Genomic DNA, 18,803 nt, shown 5'->3' with positions numbered 1-18,803 from the left:
ACAGTGGCTGCACCAATGTGCATTCCCATGAACAGTGCACAAGTGTTCCTTTCTCTCCACATCCTTGCCAACACTTGCTATTTCTTGTCTTTTTGATTCTAGCCGTTCCGACCAGTGTGAGATAATATCTCATTGTGGTTTTGCTTTGCATTTCCTGGATGATGAGTGATGTTGAGCATCTTTTCATGTGTCTGCTGGCCATCTGTATGTCTTCTCTGCAGAAATATCTGTTTATGTATTCTGAGTATGGCTTCTTTTTTTGAAGATGTTTGCACAAATGGAGATCACCTTGCAGGCTGTTACAGTGTTTGTGATCTGAATCAGTTATTAGAAATTAAAATGGTAAGTAAAGGAGAGATACAAAAGACATTTCAAGCAGAGTATGGGTCAAATTAGAGGACTTAATGCAAAGTGAAAAGAAAAAAGATAGATTAATAAGAAAATGAAAATGTAATTTCTAGATCTTCACTGTCTAATAGAGAAGCCATTAGCCACATAAAATAATTTAAATAGAAGTTAATTAAAATTAAGTAAAATAAAAAATTAGTTTCTCATTCTCACTGGTCACATTCAAGTGCCCAATAGCCACATATCCTTAGTGGCTACCACAAGGAAAATTCATAAAACATTTTGATTATTGCACAAAGTTTCATTAGACAGTGCTAAGACAGCACTATCTAGATGACCAAAGGCTCTCTGAGCCTAAGTTTCTTTATCTTCCTTATGAACATAATAATTATTGCCATAAATATCCCCTGATATAGTAGTGAGGATTCAAGTTAATGCATGAAAGCACTTTGCAAACCGAAAAAAATGCTTTGTAAGTATAAGACGCTACTGTTGTTGTTTAGTGGAATGATCATTATGCCTTTGACTATAAAAAGAAATCCTTATATCACAAAGTCTGTAGGGGCTGGATACACTGAGATAGCCAGTGACCTTGGTAATTGCTCTTACTCTTAGGAAGCAAGCCTAAAAATATTAAAAAGTAAATTTCTTATGAATGAGAATTAAAATTATTGCTGTTTCAGTGACTTCTAGTGTATCTGAGGGATGAGAAATTTTATATATTAATGTTTGGAACTCAGCAATATTTATTGAAGTTATACATGATTTAAAAATAATTTTCCAGGGCAAAAATTAATTCTAATAAGATGACAAGTTGTGGTTTCAACAATCTCCATATTTTTATGAATTAATTCATTATTTTATTTATTTTAAGTGGATATAGACAAGTAAACTCTTTAGTTCAAATTATTAGATACCTTATTCCCTGATATTTCCATAAATTCAGATACTTTATTTATTTTTTTTTAAGATTTTATTTATTTATTTGAGAGAGAGACAGTGAGAGAGAGCATGAGTGAGGAGAAGGTCAGAGGGAGAAGCAGACTCCCCATGGAGCTGGGAGCCCGATGCGGGACTTGATCCCAAGACTCCGGGATCATGACCTGAGCCGAAGGCAGTTGTCCAACCAACTGAGCCACCCAGGCGTCCCAATTCAGATACTTTATACCATGTTGACAAATATAGTGAAAACTAGGAGTGACATTCCTTCAAATTTCAAATATGTGACCATAAAGTAGGTCCTGTAAACATACTTTAGTCATTGGATCAGGAGCTGGGTGATGCGATCTTTAACTTCTTTTCCTCATACTGCTGACATGCTAGAAATGTTGAAGTTGAAAGGAAACTGAGACACAAATCGTCCAATCTACCAAGTGTTTAGATGGAGGCCCTAAGGTTCATGGTCATACTTCTAGGACCTAACAGATAATTCACTAATCAGGGGCAATTCTATAGTTCCAAGTTGAGTATTCTTTCTAGTATGTCAGGCAGCCTTTATGAAGGAAGATTTAAAAAAAATGCTCAATTTTAGTCCTTTAAGCACAGATCACCAAGCGCGGGGGAGGGGAGGGGAGATGGCAGCACACTAGCGGAATAATGTGGGTAGAAGTGCTTTTTACACCTAAATATAATTTTACAGTAATTACAATAAACATGTAAAGTTAGAATATCTTATATTAAAATGTGGTTTTCCATTCTCTTTTGAAAAACCAGGTTACAACGCGTGTATATTCCTACACGTGTGGTGTCGACATCCTGACTCTGGAGATTTCTCCAGGCCCCCCACCCACCACCAACCAGATCTATGCTCTCCAGTGTATCACAGTCTCCGTCCTCTCCAGTTTTTTGTATCAAACCTGTTTTCTCCTTCATGTTATCTCCCTGCTCCCTGTATCAGTTAGATCTTTTGATCTCTGCCTTAAGGCAGGTTACATCTCCAGTGGTCCCTTACCTGAGATTATATCTTCTCTTCAGAAATGGGAAGTGAAAGTTTAACACAAGGACACAGGACTGGAGAGTGAAGTGCTGCTCCTGATGGAACAGCTAGAAGCAGTTAGATTCAGGCATGTCAAGGTAATTTTGCAATGTTTTGATTCTTATACTTTTATAATATCGGGATGCTATCTCTCCCTACCATTTAAATTGGACTTTGCATGGTGGCCATACCATCTCTAGGTGTAAAATAACTCACCTGGTTTTTCTTTTCCTGGAAATTGCCTGAATAGCTGTTTTGTGAATAATGACTGTGACTGGAAACTCAGGACTCAATAATTTAAAAATTCTTGACGGTCCCCCTGGCTTCTCTCTTTACACCCATTCCCTGTTGAGAATAAAAATGTGGAGGCACCTAACTGAATGTTTGAGCATATTCTTGTTTATACTGATGCACAAGTCCCCAAGGTCTGTCTCTAGCATTGTCCTGCAAGCAACACACATTTATCAGCAGCATATTCCAACTCCCTGGTGTAATCAACTCTCCAGAGAAATCTGATTTTTAATTAAGTGTAGCAGAAGGTTTACTTTTGTTCTAGAGCTGATTAATCAGAACTTTGTTATTTGTGTTGCAAAAGGGAATAAATTAGCTATACCTTTACTTAGAGAGAAATTTACTTTCACATCTAGCCAAAACAAGAGCACATGCTCCAAGACTGAGATATAGGATGGTTGAAATATTCCAATATAGCAAGTGATGCCTGCATCACTTTTGGTAATAAAACATATGCCTTTTGATAATAAACATACTAACTGGAGAGTTCTGCACTGTGTATTCACTGAATTCCTTATGTTATCAGGGTAAATTATTTTATTTTTTATTTTAATTCTCATAATTTTTTTTTCTCAAATATCTCCCACTGAACTTCAAATTGCTCTCATTGAATTTTTGGGATGAAAATAAAGTCAAATACTTTCCTCACTGTATTGTCAGAGAGGACTGGAATAATAAAATATCTGCGACTTGTGGTTTCAATAACAAAATTTTATTTTCTGACAGTTCTGGAGGCTAGAACCCAAGACCAAAGTCTGGCAGGACTGGTTTCTGGTGGGAGCTCTCCCTGGCTTACAGATGGCCACCTCCTGGCTGTGTCCACACATAGTAGGGGAGGAACAAGAGTGAGCTTTCTGGCTCTCTACTTTTAAAATCCATTTACCTATTCTCCTACCCACCTTTCCCCTGGCACCTACCAGTTTGTTCTTTGTATTTGAATCTCTTTGTTTCTTGGTTGGTCTCTTTTCTTATAAGGACACTAATACCATGGGATCAGGGACCCATTCTACTGACCTCATTGAAACTTAATTACCTTCTAAATGTCTTATCTCTAAATACAGTTATGTTGAGGGTTAGAATTTCAACAAATAAATTTTTAGGGGGACACAATTCAGTCCACAGCCTTCACATAAGTCCTCTTATTCCCTCTTGTCCATTATCTTTATCTTTTTTTTTTTTTTTTTTGAGTAGACTTTGAGGCCAGTGTGGTACTTTTGTTGAGTATCTTTGGCTTTTGTCAACACAAAAAGTTAAATTATAAGCATGGAGACCCAAGGCTGCTTCTCCCCTGGTCCAGATATCTCAGCTTTCTGTCATCTACTCCTCCTTACATACATCTTCCTTCAGTTTTTCCTATCCAGGAAACAGAACTCTCAGAATCCCATTAATGTCTTATCTGATAATAGAGGGGAGTCCGGACTGCTGGGTAATAAACTGAACATGTGACCACTTGGACATTCTGAATTTGAATCCTGCATGTGAAGCTTGAAACAAAAAATAATAATAATAATTTTAAATATAAAGGCCATTTTTTCACAATAACTTTCAAAAACCCCTTTTATCCACCATAATGTGTATTTTTTCAAGCAGATTTTTTAGAACTGGAAAGATTTTAAAGGAAAGAAACAGACACAGAGATGACTACGCTTAGGTACTCATAGAGTATGTGTACTAAGGGTACGTGCATAATCTCTTTGAATCCTTACAAAACCTTCTATAGTAAGTTCTTTCTAATCCTTCTATTTTAACTGAGAAAACTGAGGTTCACACAGAAGTGATTTTCTCAAGTTTACAAGCTTTATAAGTTTGTAAAATAGGATTCTAATCCAGCTTTGCTGGACACCAGACTGGAGGAAGACTCCCAAGTGGACCCAGAGTTATTACTTTACTTTTCATATAAAAGCTAACTCCATAGTGCCAAGAATAAGTAAATATAGATTGGTCTAAATAAGTAATATGAGTCTTTCTTGTGTGAATGGATTTTTCCCTTTGCCTTTGTGGCCTTGAAGCTCTAAACCAAATGGGAATCCTAGTACACCAAGCTGATCATTCTACTGAAACACTTATATATTCATTTCTGACATTCTGCTTCTACTTTTATTTTCTATGTAAGACCATCTATTTTGAAGTAATCCACTGAAATTTTCTTGGAAGGGAGTGAGGATATTAAGTTCAAACTGCCAATATTCTGCCTTACTTATTTCAGGAAAAATCTTGTGTTATGCAACTCCAAAAGTCTATGTTAGACACAGGAAATGTGTTTATAGAAAGAAGAGACAAAAAAGTTAATATCTTTAAATTATACTTTTATTTGGTGAAGTTAAAAATTAAAAAAAGTTACACTTTTTTAAAGTATCAATTTAGAAAAAGCATATTTCAAAATTTTGGAAGAGTCATGTAGAAATACTTTCAAAAAAGCTTATTTATTTCTTTTACCCAACAAATATTTATTGAATGCTGTATTTTGGGCTACATGCTGGAGATAAACGTTGATTAAGTTCTCATAAAGTTTACAGTGCAGTGAGAATGGCAAACATTAATCAAATAACCACACAAACAAGTAAAATTAATCCTGACAGATGCTAAAAAGCACAGATTTTATGTTATTTTGTCTATGGTAGAGGTATTGGACAAAGTCAGAAAGGTCAGGGAAGGCTTTAGCTGGTGTCTAAAAAAATTAGGATTAATAAGCAAAGAAGAGAAAGAGGCACAGCATGAGAAGGGGAAATATTATAAAGACTTTTACTGGAGGACAGATGACATCTTGACCCTTAGGGAAATCAAGGTCATGGGTGGGAGGCAGGCGACATAATCATATTTAGGTTTTGAAAAGCTCATTCTGGCTATAGTAGAGAATGAACCAGCCATTTCTAGGATCCCATTGTAATAGTCTAGGTGAGAGTTAAAAGTAGATAATGGTAGCCAGAGTTTCTTGCATATGCCACAGTTACCTAAACTACGGTTTTCATGAATTGGGTCCTGAAAAAAAGGAAGTTGCAAATGTGTTGGAGTTCAGAAATTTGTTTTATGATTTTTTAAATATTTTTCCCATTTTTTATTTTTGAAATAGTTTTAGATTTGTAAAAACCAGAGAATTTTAATATATTTTTCTATACTCTTCACATAGATTTTTCACATGCTCTCATCTTATATAACCACAATGTAATTCTCAAACCCATGAAATTAATATTGATGTAATGCTATTAGCTAATTTGTCTATCATATTCAAATCTAGCTGATTGTCTTACTTATGTCTTATATCTGATTTTCAGGCACTGATCTACAGTCATACAATGCGTTTTGTTGTCATGTCACCTTAGTTTCCTTTAATCTGGAGCAGTTTCTCAACATTGCCTTTTATAATCTTGACACTTGCTAAGAGTACTGGAGAGTTATTTTGTAGAATGACCTTCAATTTGAGATTGTCTGATGTTTCTTCCTGATTAAGTTTAGATTTGGCAAAAATACAGAAAAGGGCTTTTGTGCCCTCTGTGCAGCATCATTTCAGGAGGCACATAGTGTTAATTTTCTCACTGGTGGTGATATTAATTTTGATCACTTGGATAAGATGACTGCCATGTTTCTCCACTGGAGAATTACTGTCACTCTTTCTCTCCTTGTAATTAATAATTATCTTGAGGGGATAACTGGAGACTATGTAAATACTATGTCTCATCATTTTTGCCCACTAATTTTATCATCCATTGATGAGTCTTGCCTAAAACAATTATTAGTATGGTATTTGCTAAATAATGAATTTTCTCTTTTCATCTAAGTATATTGTTTGGAATTTTGTGGTAAAGAAGAGTTTTCCCCATTTACTTTTATTCAGTCATTTATTTATGTCATTATTTATTTATTTATACAATTTAATTTTAAATATATACCAAATGCATTTATTATTTTATAATTCAATTATTTATATAATTTATTTTCTTTAGTCAATTATTAAATAAATATGTTTATTTTTATTAAATATTTTGTATCTTTCAATTATTTATATAATTTTAATTTATTTCTATCTCTACATTCTATTTTATATTTATTTATAAACTAATGGATACTTGGCTTATTCTATAGCTTATAATCTATTGCTATCGTTATTTTAGTTTGTTCCTTAAATTGTCCTAGATTTGGCATTTGGAAGTCCTTTTGAGTTGACTCTTGTGTCCTTTGGACATGTCTTTATCATTAAAAAATGAGAAATGTATTTACTTCCTGGCACCACAAGTTTGTCCAAGATTACCTTGTACTTTCTCTGTCTTACTCATATGCTATAATGTCATTTATTCAAGAAGGAGAGCCAAAGAATCTCTAATATGTTGATCCTCAAAAAGTGCTCTCAATATAAGATAAAATTAAACTTCAACACTAGTCATATACTGATCTAAATGTGGAAGCCACTCTTAATGGAGCAGAGTATTCCAAATTAGTTACAGAAGAGCTAAACTCTTAAGAAAGCCAAACACATTTTATAACCGATATAGGAAATAAATTTCTATGATAGGAACTAGTTAAAATTTAATTCATTTTAGCTCAGGCAGTAGGAGTGAGATGGGGAGTGAGACAGAACACATGTGAAGATAACTCATTTCTAAAACCCAATGTCCAAACAAATATCTATGTTCTAGAGAGATTCCTCAACACTATTTCTCTGTAGAGTAACCCTATCCAAGAAAATTGCAGGGTTTGTCTTCTCCTGGGAATGTCAGGTCTGAGAATTATTTCCAAAGCATTACACAGCAGGAGAACCAAAGGAGTTAGTCCATAAAGACCCAACTCTTTAAGCCTAAATTTGAGGGTGTAGAGTTCAGGAAGTGATTGTTGGCTGTACCATTTCATCAGCCTTTGCAACATTTAGACAAATTAAATATTTGAGGTAACACATACTAGAAGACAACTGTGATAACATAACTCCTCCATGGGACTTGGAATGCAGCTAAATACTTAGGCAAGCATGGTCTAGGACAAAGTCACTGAAATATGCAGCAGCAAGAGCAAGTGGAAAACAGGGCCATGGAGCTTCAGAATATAACACATACAGGTACAGACACATGTTAACATATACATTAATATCAATAATTTTTCTTTTAAGATTTTATTTATTTATTTGAGACAGACAGAGAGCACAGGCATAGGAGGATCAGAGAGAGAGGAAGAGGCTGACTTCTTGCTGAGCAGAAAGTGCTACATGGGGCTCGATCCCAGAACCCTGGGATCAAGACCCAAGCTGAAGGCAAATGCTTAACTAACTGAGCCACCCAGATGCCCCACATTAATAGCAATTATTTTTCAATAAACACAAGTTAGTAGAAAGTTAAAAAGGAAAGCAATATATATCTGAACTATCTTCTTTTAAAAAAGATAGCATTAATCATTATTTTGGTGATCATTTTTTTTTCTATAGAAAGTGGCTTTCTTCATCTTTTTTTAAAAATCATTTATTCGCAGCAAAATCAAATATATCATTGAGTTTACATAGAAATACAATTTTCAATTGGATCTTCATAAAAATGCACTGGTGAAACAAACGTTCATAATTAGTGACCAATTATGTACTATTTAGTCATGCCAGTAGCAGAATTGATTACCATTAAAAATTGGTAAAGTGACATATTGTAAGTGTGCAAATACCATATTAGTACTCTATTGTGTTACCATTGGTAATAAATGGTCACTAAATATATACCTATTCCATAAAGCTTTTAAAGTACAATAAAAATACAAATTCTATCTGTTAAAAAAAAGTCATTGATACAACTTCTAAGCATCCTCATTATACAAATTCTAAAATACTATATGACAACAAAATTATAAAGATTCTTCTTTTTGAAACATATACTAACCTTTAATTAAGGTACAGTTTAACAGATAACAGAAAACAAATAAGGCTTAATATATATCATAGAACATTATGAAGATTATTAGAAATATAGATTTGTAGATTACAAATATAGATTTGAAGATTATACAAATATAATGTTGCATAAGTGTATTTAATTTCTTTTCCTAGTGAATATGTACCTTTAGCACTTGACAAAAATTCCCATGAATAAAAGAAAACTCGAGGGGCACCTGGGTGGGTCGGTGGGTTAAGCTTCTGCCTTCGGCTCAGGTCATGATCCCAGGGTCCTGGAATCGAGCCCCACATTGGGCTGTCTGCTCAGCAGGGAGCCTGCTCCCCTTCCTCTCTCTGCCTACTTGTGATCTCTGTTTGTCAAACAAATAAATAAAATCTTAAAAAAAAAAAGAAAACTCGGTGTGGTGCATAAATAATGAATTTTGGAACACTGAAAAAATAAAATAAAATAAAATTTAAAAAATTAAATTAAAAAAATAAAAGAAAACTCTATTTTTGAGAACTACCCCAGTCTAAGCTCACATTTTCATTAATCTATTTTTATGATGCAATGAACCAAATTATAAATTTTAATCATAGGTTCTTCTTGCACTGAGTACCAGTTAAAGTCCGTTACATAATGGGCAGAGGTATAGAAAACATTTTTAAAGGTCAGAGTTCATCAGCACATTATGAATTAAGTACAAGAAAATTTTATTGTTCATGGTAACTCAAATTGAGAAGCCACTTGATTTTTGTAAAAAATGGAATTCTGACTTCAACAAAAACAAATACAAATTAATATTGCTAAATAATACTGATGATTCATAAAGAATAATTGCTACAGATTTTAAAATATCAAAATTAATGGTGCATCACAAAATAAAATTTGGTGAGAAAATGTTTATCAAAGGAGAAAATGTGAGAATAATATTATTCAGTGAGAAAAAAATGTATTTGGTAAAGTAAATGTGGGTAATAGATATTGCAACTATAGATAACATACATTCCAAATGATTTTTTTAAAGACTAGATCAGATGATGGTTAGATGTTTAGCAATAAACATATCTCATAAGAAATTAAGTTTTAAGTGTTTTGTAATGAGTGAATTTTTGTTTTTTTCCATTATCCTTATTTATGAAATAAAAGATTTAGAGTAAACCAATAATAATAGCTAACATTATTACTTTGCTTTTACTAATAAATAATTATTTAGTTTAATTATTTTGAAAATTATATTTTTGCTATTTTACCCGCTAAAAATGACCTTGTGGCATTGTATTTGAAGTTTACATTTTGCCAATGATATGAACAACATTTAATACATAAAATAACATCTGTCTATGCATGGTAACATGCTTATTGGTTTGAATATAGAACATATTTAGTTTGGCATTAGTATATCTCCTCAAGACTTTGAAAGCAGACAAAGTCAATTCACTTACTTGGAACATAAGGAATAACATGGAGGACATTAGGAGAAGGAAAGAAAAAGTGAATTGGGGCAAATTGAAGGGGGAGATGAACTATGAGAGACTGTGGACTCTGAGAAACAAACAGGATTTTAGAGGGGAGGGGGTGGGGAGATGGCAGAGCCTGGTGGTGAGTATTAAGGAGTGCACGTATTGCATGGAGCACTGGGTATTATACATAAACAATGAATCTTGGAACACTGCATCAAAAACTAATGATGCGTTTTACGGTGACTAACAAAACACGATAAAAAAACAAAACTTTGGAAGGTATCATCAAGGTATGGCTTTTGGGAATCAATAATAACCTAGCAGCCTAGAAAATGAACACAAATTTCAAGATGCTAATTATTCAGAACTCAGACAAAAACAGATATTTGGATAATTTGTTTTTTGATTATAAATTCATCTACAAGAGAAACAGAAAGGAACATAAAAGTATGACTTACTTTTCAGTGAGTTATTTTTTTTAAATAAACATTATAGATCAATAGCAGAAGACATTTTACTAAAATAATTTTCAAAAAGTAAAGATCTTCAAAAATATATTGGCACACATATACTACCTGTCATAAATTAATAAGGAATGACGTATATGCATACAAAACAAATTTAACACAAATCTGGATCTCTTGTTCTTGAAATGAGCACCTGCTATCTCATGTTTCAAGATAAAATACTGTGCCTTCCAGGAGTTAGTCCCATTTTGAATCACTCCTGCATCTCATCTAATTTTGATTAATGGAAGTTGAGAGGGAAATCCCCTGCTCCACAGTTAAATGGGTCAAAGGGTTCTGCTCTAAACGAGTCCCGTTGATCTCAGTAGATCTACTTGGTATTGGAGGTAGCTACTTTCCATTGAGAGTAGATGTCAAAGATGTGTGTGATATTGGAGAAAATGGTATCGTATCAAAGATGTCAGTGGAGGGTGACTTAGGTGTCACACTGATGCTGGAGATGTAGATACTTAGGTTATTCTTAACTGGCTTTCCAAATCTTGTACTTTGTTTTTAAGTTCCATATTTTCAGTTTCTAAGTCTTGAATTCTTTTCTGTAATCTTGCAATCTGTCTTCTTGTTTCAACATCTTTTCCTCCAGATTCTGGAAATCTCCTGTATGCCAGGTCAAATGCTTGGCCAATTCCTAAAGTTATTTCTTGAGCACACTTTTCACTGTCAAATACATAGCACAAATATTTATTTGACTCAGAATCTTTGCATATGAAAGTGAATATCCTCTTGTCAGTTTTGTCATCTGCACAAAATAATATTCTATGAAGCTGGCAATTTTGTTGGCCTTCCTTTGTTTTCGGTTCTGGAACTTTGACTCCATGTACTGGTATTTGCAGCTCAACTTTAGGAATTTTCTGGCCTTCAGATTTCTTTTTTTTTTTTTTTTAAGATTTTATTTATTTATTTGACAGAGAGAAAGATCACAAGTAGGCAGAGAGGCAGGCAGAGAGAGAGAGAGGGGGAAGCAGGCTCCCCGCTGAGCAGAGATCCTGATACGGGGCTCGATCCCAGGACCCTGAGATCATGACCTGAGCCGAAGGCAGAGGCTTAACCCACTGAGCCACCCAGGCGCCCCAAGGCCTTCAGATTTCTTGATAGGTCTTGCAAAGTTGAGTTTCCTGACAGCACCTCCCACAACTTCTGTTCCTTTAGGCTGCTCCACTTCTGTACTGCCAAGAAACTTTGCGTTATAGGGAATGTAACGTTTTGATAAACTTCAGGCATATGCATCCATGTTTTGTCTTTCTTCCTGCTTAAAGCATAGTTCCCGATGATCAGATGAATAGATCACACTTTATATCCTGGGAGTGCTGGAACATGGTTGAAAGAATAGGCAGACTCTTGACTTTGAATGGTTTCAATCATACAGCTACCCTCTGAGTTCTTCAATCACTTTCTCTCCTGAGGGACCCATGCAGTCAGGTCAGCCTGTGGGCAGGGGTGTGGAGAGCTGCCGTGTCCTTTGAGCCTGGTGATCTCTGCTCCTACTCAGCCCAGGCACTCTTTCCGTGGCTGTGAGGGAAAGTTTTTTGACATCAGCAATGGTGCTGGATGGGGGACCGTTCAGCTGGGGGCCTTTCTTCATCTGTTTTAAGATATGATTCATTTATAGAGCATATTTTTAAAAATCAGGAACAAGGGCACCTGGGTGGCTTAGTCAGTTGAGCACCTACCTTCAGCTCAGGTCATGATCCCAAGGTCCTGGGATTGAGCCCAATATCGGGCTCCCTGCTCAGTGGGGAGCCTGCTTCTCCCTCTCCCACTCTCCCTGCTTGTGTTTCCTCTCTCATGTCTCTCTCTCTGTCAAGTAAATAAATAAAATCTTAAAAAAAAAGTCAGAAACTGATGTGATAGAGCAGATAGCTAGTTCTGGCTTTCTTCACATGCCTTTAGCTCATGTTCTGTTCTTGAACACGATTGTGTAGACTTGAGAAGACCAAACAAGATTGCTAGTGTGACATCTCCAATCTCCTACATAAAAGAGCTGATCCTGTAGTTCCCAGGGGCAATTTATGAAAGAGTTTGTTCACTTAATGACATATCCATCTTACTTTAGGATATAGCTATAATTCTCTGTGTGCTCAGTATGCTGCTTCAGAGCTTATACACTCAACGAAATCAAAAATAGCAGGTATATTTCTTAAACTAGACTATGACTATGTTTATGACTATGTTTGAAACCATTTTTGTTAGTAGAGTACTGGTAGGGCAAAAGAGCACACGATCTGCCATTAATAGCAATATTAAATGGTAAAAGACTATTTATATAAATAGTTATGAGATAATGGTACAAGTCATTCAATTTTATCTTAGGAAATATTTATTTGAATATTTAGCTTGTCTTTACATTAGTTATATCCAAGTCTCTTATATTCAAGTCTTGATATCCACCTGCAAGTAAGAAAGCCTGGTCTGTCTTATATCTGTCACTTTTTTTCAATGTTTATCTTAGTTTTCAGCTACTAAATGACTGCAGAATAAAGAGTGCCTTAAAAAAATCCTAAGTAGGGACACCTGGGTGGCTCAGTGGGTTAAAGCCTCTGCCTTCGGCTCAGGTTATGATCCTGGGGTCCTGGGATCGAGCCCCGCATTGGGCTTTCTGCTCACCAGGGAGCCTGCTTCTTCCTCTCTGCCTGCCTCTCTGCCTACTTGTGATCTCTGTCTGTCAAATAAATAAATAAAATCTTTTAAAAAAATCCCCAGCAAAAGATACTAAGGAATAAAACTGTAGAAATTATAAATAAAACTGATTTTTAAAAGATTATGGTAGAGCTCTTCTGTTTTGAATTATTCTCAGCTTTGATTATTAATACTTTGGTGGAGACCATAAGCCAAAATATTATGAGGTGAATATAAGACATGATATGTTGTACTTTCATAATATTTCCCCTTTCAGAGACGTTAATATTGGCATGAAATCTGTGAGGAGACAACAGTAATAATTGGATAACAGAGTGAATGATGAAATACCTTATTTATTGGGAATAGAGAATGTGTAGGGATACAAAGGTAGGTTGAAACTTAAAAATCACAAAAAAACCACCCTGTTTCCTCTTTTTTTTTGGTCTCCCACTTCTGCCCTTTATTCAAAGTATAACCTGAGTAGTAAAAATAATATTAATAATTCATTTTGAATGCTAGTCAAGAAGTTACATCAGCTTCTCATTTGAAGACTTTGGAATGACAGATGTAGTTCAATTGCCTGAGCATCTAAATTGATTCTGTAATATAATTGCTGGAAGACCACAGATGAGGAAAATGATTGATGTCTCTCTATGCAATTTTTTCTAGTCTATGTCTATCATTTTGTTGAGATAGAAACATCTGAAAAGTTGTTATCTGTAGACTAAGCATCAAATAGAGTTTGGCACTTTTCTACTGCATATGACTTAAATGCCTTTGGTTGGCATATTTTGTATCCTACCTCTTCTTAATAACATAGGGAGAGCCAACTTTCCTGAACACTCATATTACGGAGAACATAGAGATATTGATAAATGCATAATCATAAATCAAAATGACTGAAAATTTCCAGTCATGGTACAGTACAAACATGAATATTTATGTCCTTAAGTAATAAATATTCTCCCTATAAATTAATTGGTTGGCATATGATTTAGAAATCGGTATTTGTTAATTTTGTTGGCCTAAGTCTGTCCTCTGGGCAAACTAAATAAGATTTGCAGATCTGCAAAATTAAGAATCAGCTTAGAATAGCTTCTCCTGGTGACATCTGAAAGTAATATGTGGGTAATACATTTACACATCACTCAAGAAAAGATAATACAAATATAAAGTACTAGGAAGCCAGGAGTAGAAGACAAGAAATTATGTAGATCTTCCTAATTCAGAAATGAACCCACCTGCTTATTTCTCAATTGTTACAGTGTCTCCTCAAGAATTTCTTAAACAGTTGCTGCCTGATGATAAACAGGTCGTCTCAGATATTGTTCATTGACACAGAACACCTTTGTGGTTTCCGCACATTAAAAGCAACAAAAAATTCATTGCCATTTTACAGCTGCAGAAAAATGTTTTTGTGAATGCACATGGCATACCTTCTGGGCCTTCCAGAATTAAGTCATGACGTAGATAGTTGAGAGTTAGTGTCCAGAGAAATGTAGAGACCTATGGGACCAGGGCTGTTGTGAGCTAATAATTTTCAGCTGGACGTACTACATCCATTCAACAAATAGTGCCCTTGCATCTAGATATGCCCTCTGTAGCTGTTCCTCCCCCTGTCCCTTCCAGTGGAGAAGGGCCTTTGCTACATAATTCAACTTGAGGAATAAACGTGATGCCCCACGTGACCTTGCTGGTGTATGCTATTGCCCAGTAAATACTAGGCTTTCCTCTTAATATTGTCCTTGCTTCTATTTGGAGAATCAGTACCTAGTGAGGATTATGCTTTTGGGCGCTGTGCCTTTCTCATCGCTTTGGAATGGGAACACCATAAAATATATTAGAACCAAAGACACAGTGAAACATATCAAGTGACAGCGTGTGATGTGTGACAATGTGTGGCATCTCCGCATCTGGGATTTGGACGAGAACTCTACCTTCTGGCAATTCCTTAAGGAGACTTAGGAAATAACTCTGCTTTAGAGATGTCTTTACATCTTGACTGCTCTTTCCATCCAGGAGAGTAGCTGAGTAAGAATCAGTGTTTTCCTCTGTGTAGCTCCCTTCCCATCAGACGTGAAGAAAAATGGGAAAAAATGCCTCTATTTAGATTTGATGAAAATAGGAATCAGAGCTGCCTTGTTGCTCTGACTAGTTATAATACAAAGTGGCCACTTGTGGAGTTATTTTTATACCTATTTCTAAACTAGTAGAGATGTTTATGGAAGAGTGTTCATACTGTGGAGATAGTGTGGAAAAGTCAAAGGAACACCAGACTTTCTGATCAAGGACCTTGGTGGAATCCCTGATCTCATGTATTTCATGTAGCTGTGTGACACTGCTTTGTGATTTTTAGCTTGGTAATATTTGGAAAGTCCATAAATCACAATGAACCATCATTCTTTTATGTGTAAGATGGGAATAAGAACTGCATTACTGATGTGAGAAGTAAATGTGATATCTCATGTGATCATGATGGTGTATGACACTGTTCAGTAAATGGTATCCATTAGTTATTACAGTAAGTAATCTCTGGCTACAGGCTCAGAAAATGGATAGCAGGTAGCCAGCTATCTCAACCTGAGTTTATTCTTTGTTATGAAGAAAGAATCCACAGATTTTTTCTCAGTGTAAAAGATTTGCATGCTTCTATACCATGTGCTATTTTGGAAGAATAAAAGATTGGAGGTATTGATACTTATTTTGTGATATACCTTTATGATATTACATTTTTCACACAACATGTATTAATACCTTCAAAACTTTAAGAGGACACACTATTAGTCCTTAAATATCACCCAAGTTTGGGTTTCTGAAAGGAGTGTTTAAAATGTAATTCTTAGTGATAGAAAAATGAACGCATGCCGAAATCCTATAACAAATTTATCAGGTCCATAAATAATTAGCTGTGGATTTATACTGTGATTTAGGAAAATATGCATATGGTTATGATTTACCTAGAAGGAGAATGCAACAAAATATTTTGTAGTTCTATTTTTCAAAATATCATAAATAGTTGGAGAACGTGATTATTAGTCATATACTAACAATTTTCAGAATATTAGCATCCAAATGAAAATGTTCAGGTCTTATTAAAATATTCCAACTTTAAGACCAAATCCTTTATGTGAAAATTCATCTTTTGTGCCATCCATTCATTCCACATGAATATTTATTGGGTCCCTGAATTTATAATGCTGAGAAAATGAGTTTCCAAGTTCATAGTTGTGGTTTATGCGGACTCCAAATTATTTCACCACTGGAAACAGTCAGAATAGAGGATAGCTAGACAGGGATGGTATTTAAAGGGCAACATGTGTTGACGTCCATGGTGTGGCCCTGTCCAGCTTTCCAACCCCAGCCTGTGCTACTTTTGTCCTATATGATCCAGATATAGCTCTCTTTAATGTAGCCCTATTATATCTTGATCTAGTTCTGAATATGAACCATCTCTCAGTTCTTTATATAGCAATTTGGGGCAGAAACTTCCCCAAGGCCTTTGAATACTCTGCTAATGCATCTTTCCTCTTATGTCTGCCTTTCTGCATTTATGGGAATCCCCACATTGTGAATTTCACCTGCCCAGCCAAAACATCGTAACTCCAAATTCCTGGCTTCCTTGCATGAAGAAGCAGATCGTGTGGAGGACGACTAATCAGACCTACTCCCAGTAAACCGTCAGAAGTTCTGGACGGCGCTTCACTTTTTGCTGTTGTGACAGGAACAGGGACGTCTGGGCTTTGGTGCTACAGTAGCTGTTTTCCAGTGCTTAGGAAGTCAAGTTCTTCACACCAAAGTGACATCAGTGGTCAGGAGATATATTGTACCCTGGTCCTGGTGGGTCAGCAGAAACATCACCAGCTGCTACTTTGTTGTTTGGGTTTGGGTTTTGTCCTGGAAAGCTTTGTCTCAGAGCCTGGTTCTCCATTCTTCCCGACAATGTTGTAAGCTACCTGATAGACTTTCAGCATCTTCCAGTTACCAGTGGGACTTAGCTTCTGTTTCCTGGAACTGTGAATTCTGTCTGTTGAACATCCCCAATGCAGCCCTATTTAAGAGAGCCTCCTTCGTTTTTTTTTTTTTTTTCTTAGGGTGTTGTTTTGTTTCCTTCTTAGCATGTAACGCAAGTTCTAATTATTTATTGACTTGAATTTTATGTCTCCACAGGGACTGTGAGTGTCTCCAGTGCTGAGGTAGCCTTTTTTTTTTTTTTTAAGAATTTATTTATTTATTTGACAGAGAGATTACAAGTAGGCAGAGAGGCAGGCAGAGGGAGAGGGGGAAGCAGGCTTTCTGCTGAGCAGGGAGCCCCCGGGGCTCGATCCGAGGACCTGAGATCATGACCTGAGCTGAAGGCAGAGGCTTAACGCACTGAGCCACCCAGGCACCCCCTGAGGTAGCCTTCTTATGCACCATTGTATCCACTGCATCAAGTAGGGTACTTGACATTTAATAGTCATTCAATAAGTGTTTTTAAAGCAATATGTGGAGGATATGAAAGCTTTCATTTTTCTCAGCTGGTATTGTTTGTCTTGTGAAGGAATCAGTGAAGAACCTTATGTTTTTCTGACTTAGTCTGATTTCTCCAGATTAAACAGAGCCTGAGGCAAAGTCCTGTCGTTTCTACTGGATCAGGCAGTGCAATCCCAGGGAGCAGAAGTAAGGGACAAGGAGAGCTAAGTAGGTCTCATGAGAGAATCAATGGAAGGATGTGCTACTGAGCTGATTGCCAGTAGGTGAGTCTGACTATTTGTTATTATTTGATCATTTAATGAGAAGTTCTATCCTCATGTCTCAGGACGGTCCATTGGGAGGGTGCAAGGGGCAGGGATTGATCACCAAAGGTATACTTCAATGGAGTGTTAAATTTCTCTCCATTTTGGGTTCACCTATAGGTTTTTAGAAGCCCTCAACAGGGGAGCACCAGGGCTGCACACAAGAGCACACAGCTCGGGCAAGCGGAAAGGTACATAGTAAGGTCATGCCTGAAGGAAGAGTACTGTAGCTCTCACAGAGCTTCTGGCTGTACTGACAGCTCAAATGAAAGAAAGGTAAAATCTAAGACCTTCATAAGAGATGACTAACACACTTTTTACTTCCTGGACTGTACTTTGGGGAAATAGTCAGATTGATATCTTGCTCTGAGCACAAGTGAAGGACAATCATGATGTTTTTTGGTGAGAGTTGAGTCTCCAAGTCAAATGGCCATGGAAATGGCTCCTGATAATTTTTACAACAGATCTAGACCTCTGACCCCTTTCGATTAGTTCAAAGGTGAGCACCTTGAACTTGCAATCTGTGGCAATTAGAGTCTCATTTTGGTGACGTGAAATTGGGAGTAGAGGAGAGAGGATTCTTGTATTACTGTGTAACATTTAAAGGCAAAAGCTCTCAAATAAAGTATGCTTATTAAATAAAATTTGAGGCAGTGGCATTCTGTTCTGCAAAGTTAAAATAACAGCTTAGTGAGGGCACCTGTAACTATGTAAATGGAAAGCAAAGACAGTGAGAGCAACGCTAAACATATTAGCATTCCATTAAGTTAATATCCTTGCACCTCTCTTCCCTGGAGACATAAGCCTTCAAAACTTAAATGGTTTTCATTTCCTCTTCCGATACCCGCCCAGTAATTAAGTCTTCAGAGTTGCTTTCCTAAATGCTCCTACTTTTCAGCATCACTCATATGCTCTTTGACACATTTTTTGTTGACCCAGGATCAGGCTGACCCAACCAATATGTGACC

The 18,803-nt window shown here is 36.0% G+C and overlaps 1 pseudogene; it reads right to left on the bottom strand.

Moving 5' to 3' along the window:
- Positions 1-16,988, bottom strand: part of LOC116881141 — a 35,791-nt pseudogene extending 18,803 nt beyond the window's left edge.
- Positions 16,989-18,803: the final 1,815 nt, after the last annotated feature.

The sequence above is a fragment of the Lontra canadensis genome, unplaced genomic scaffold (assembly GCF_010015895.1).
Source record: "Lontra canadensis isolate GAN:19392208 unplaced genomic scaffold, GSC_riverotter_1.0 scaffold1, whole genome shotgun sequence".
Classification (NCBI taxonomy): domain Eukaryota; kingdom Metazoa; phylum Chordata; class Mammalia; order Carnivora; family Mustelidae; genus Lontra; species Lontra canadensis.
Note: the sequence above shows the minus strand (reverse complement) of the source record. Positions and strands in the feature narration are given on the sequence as shown.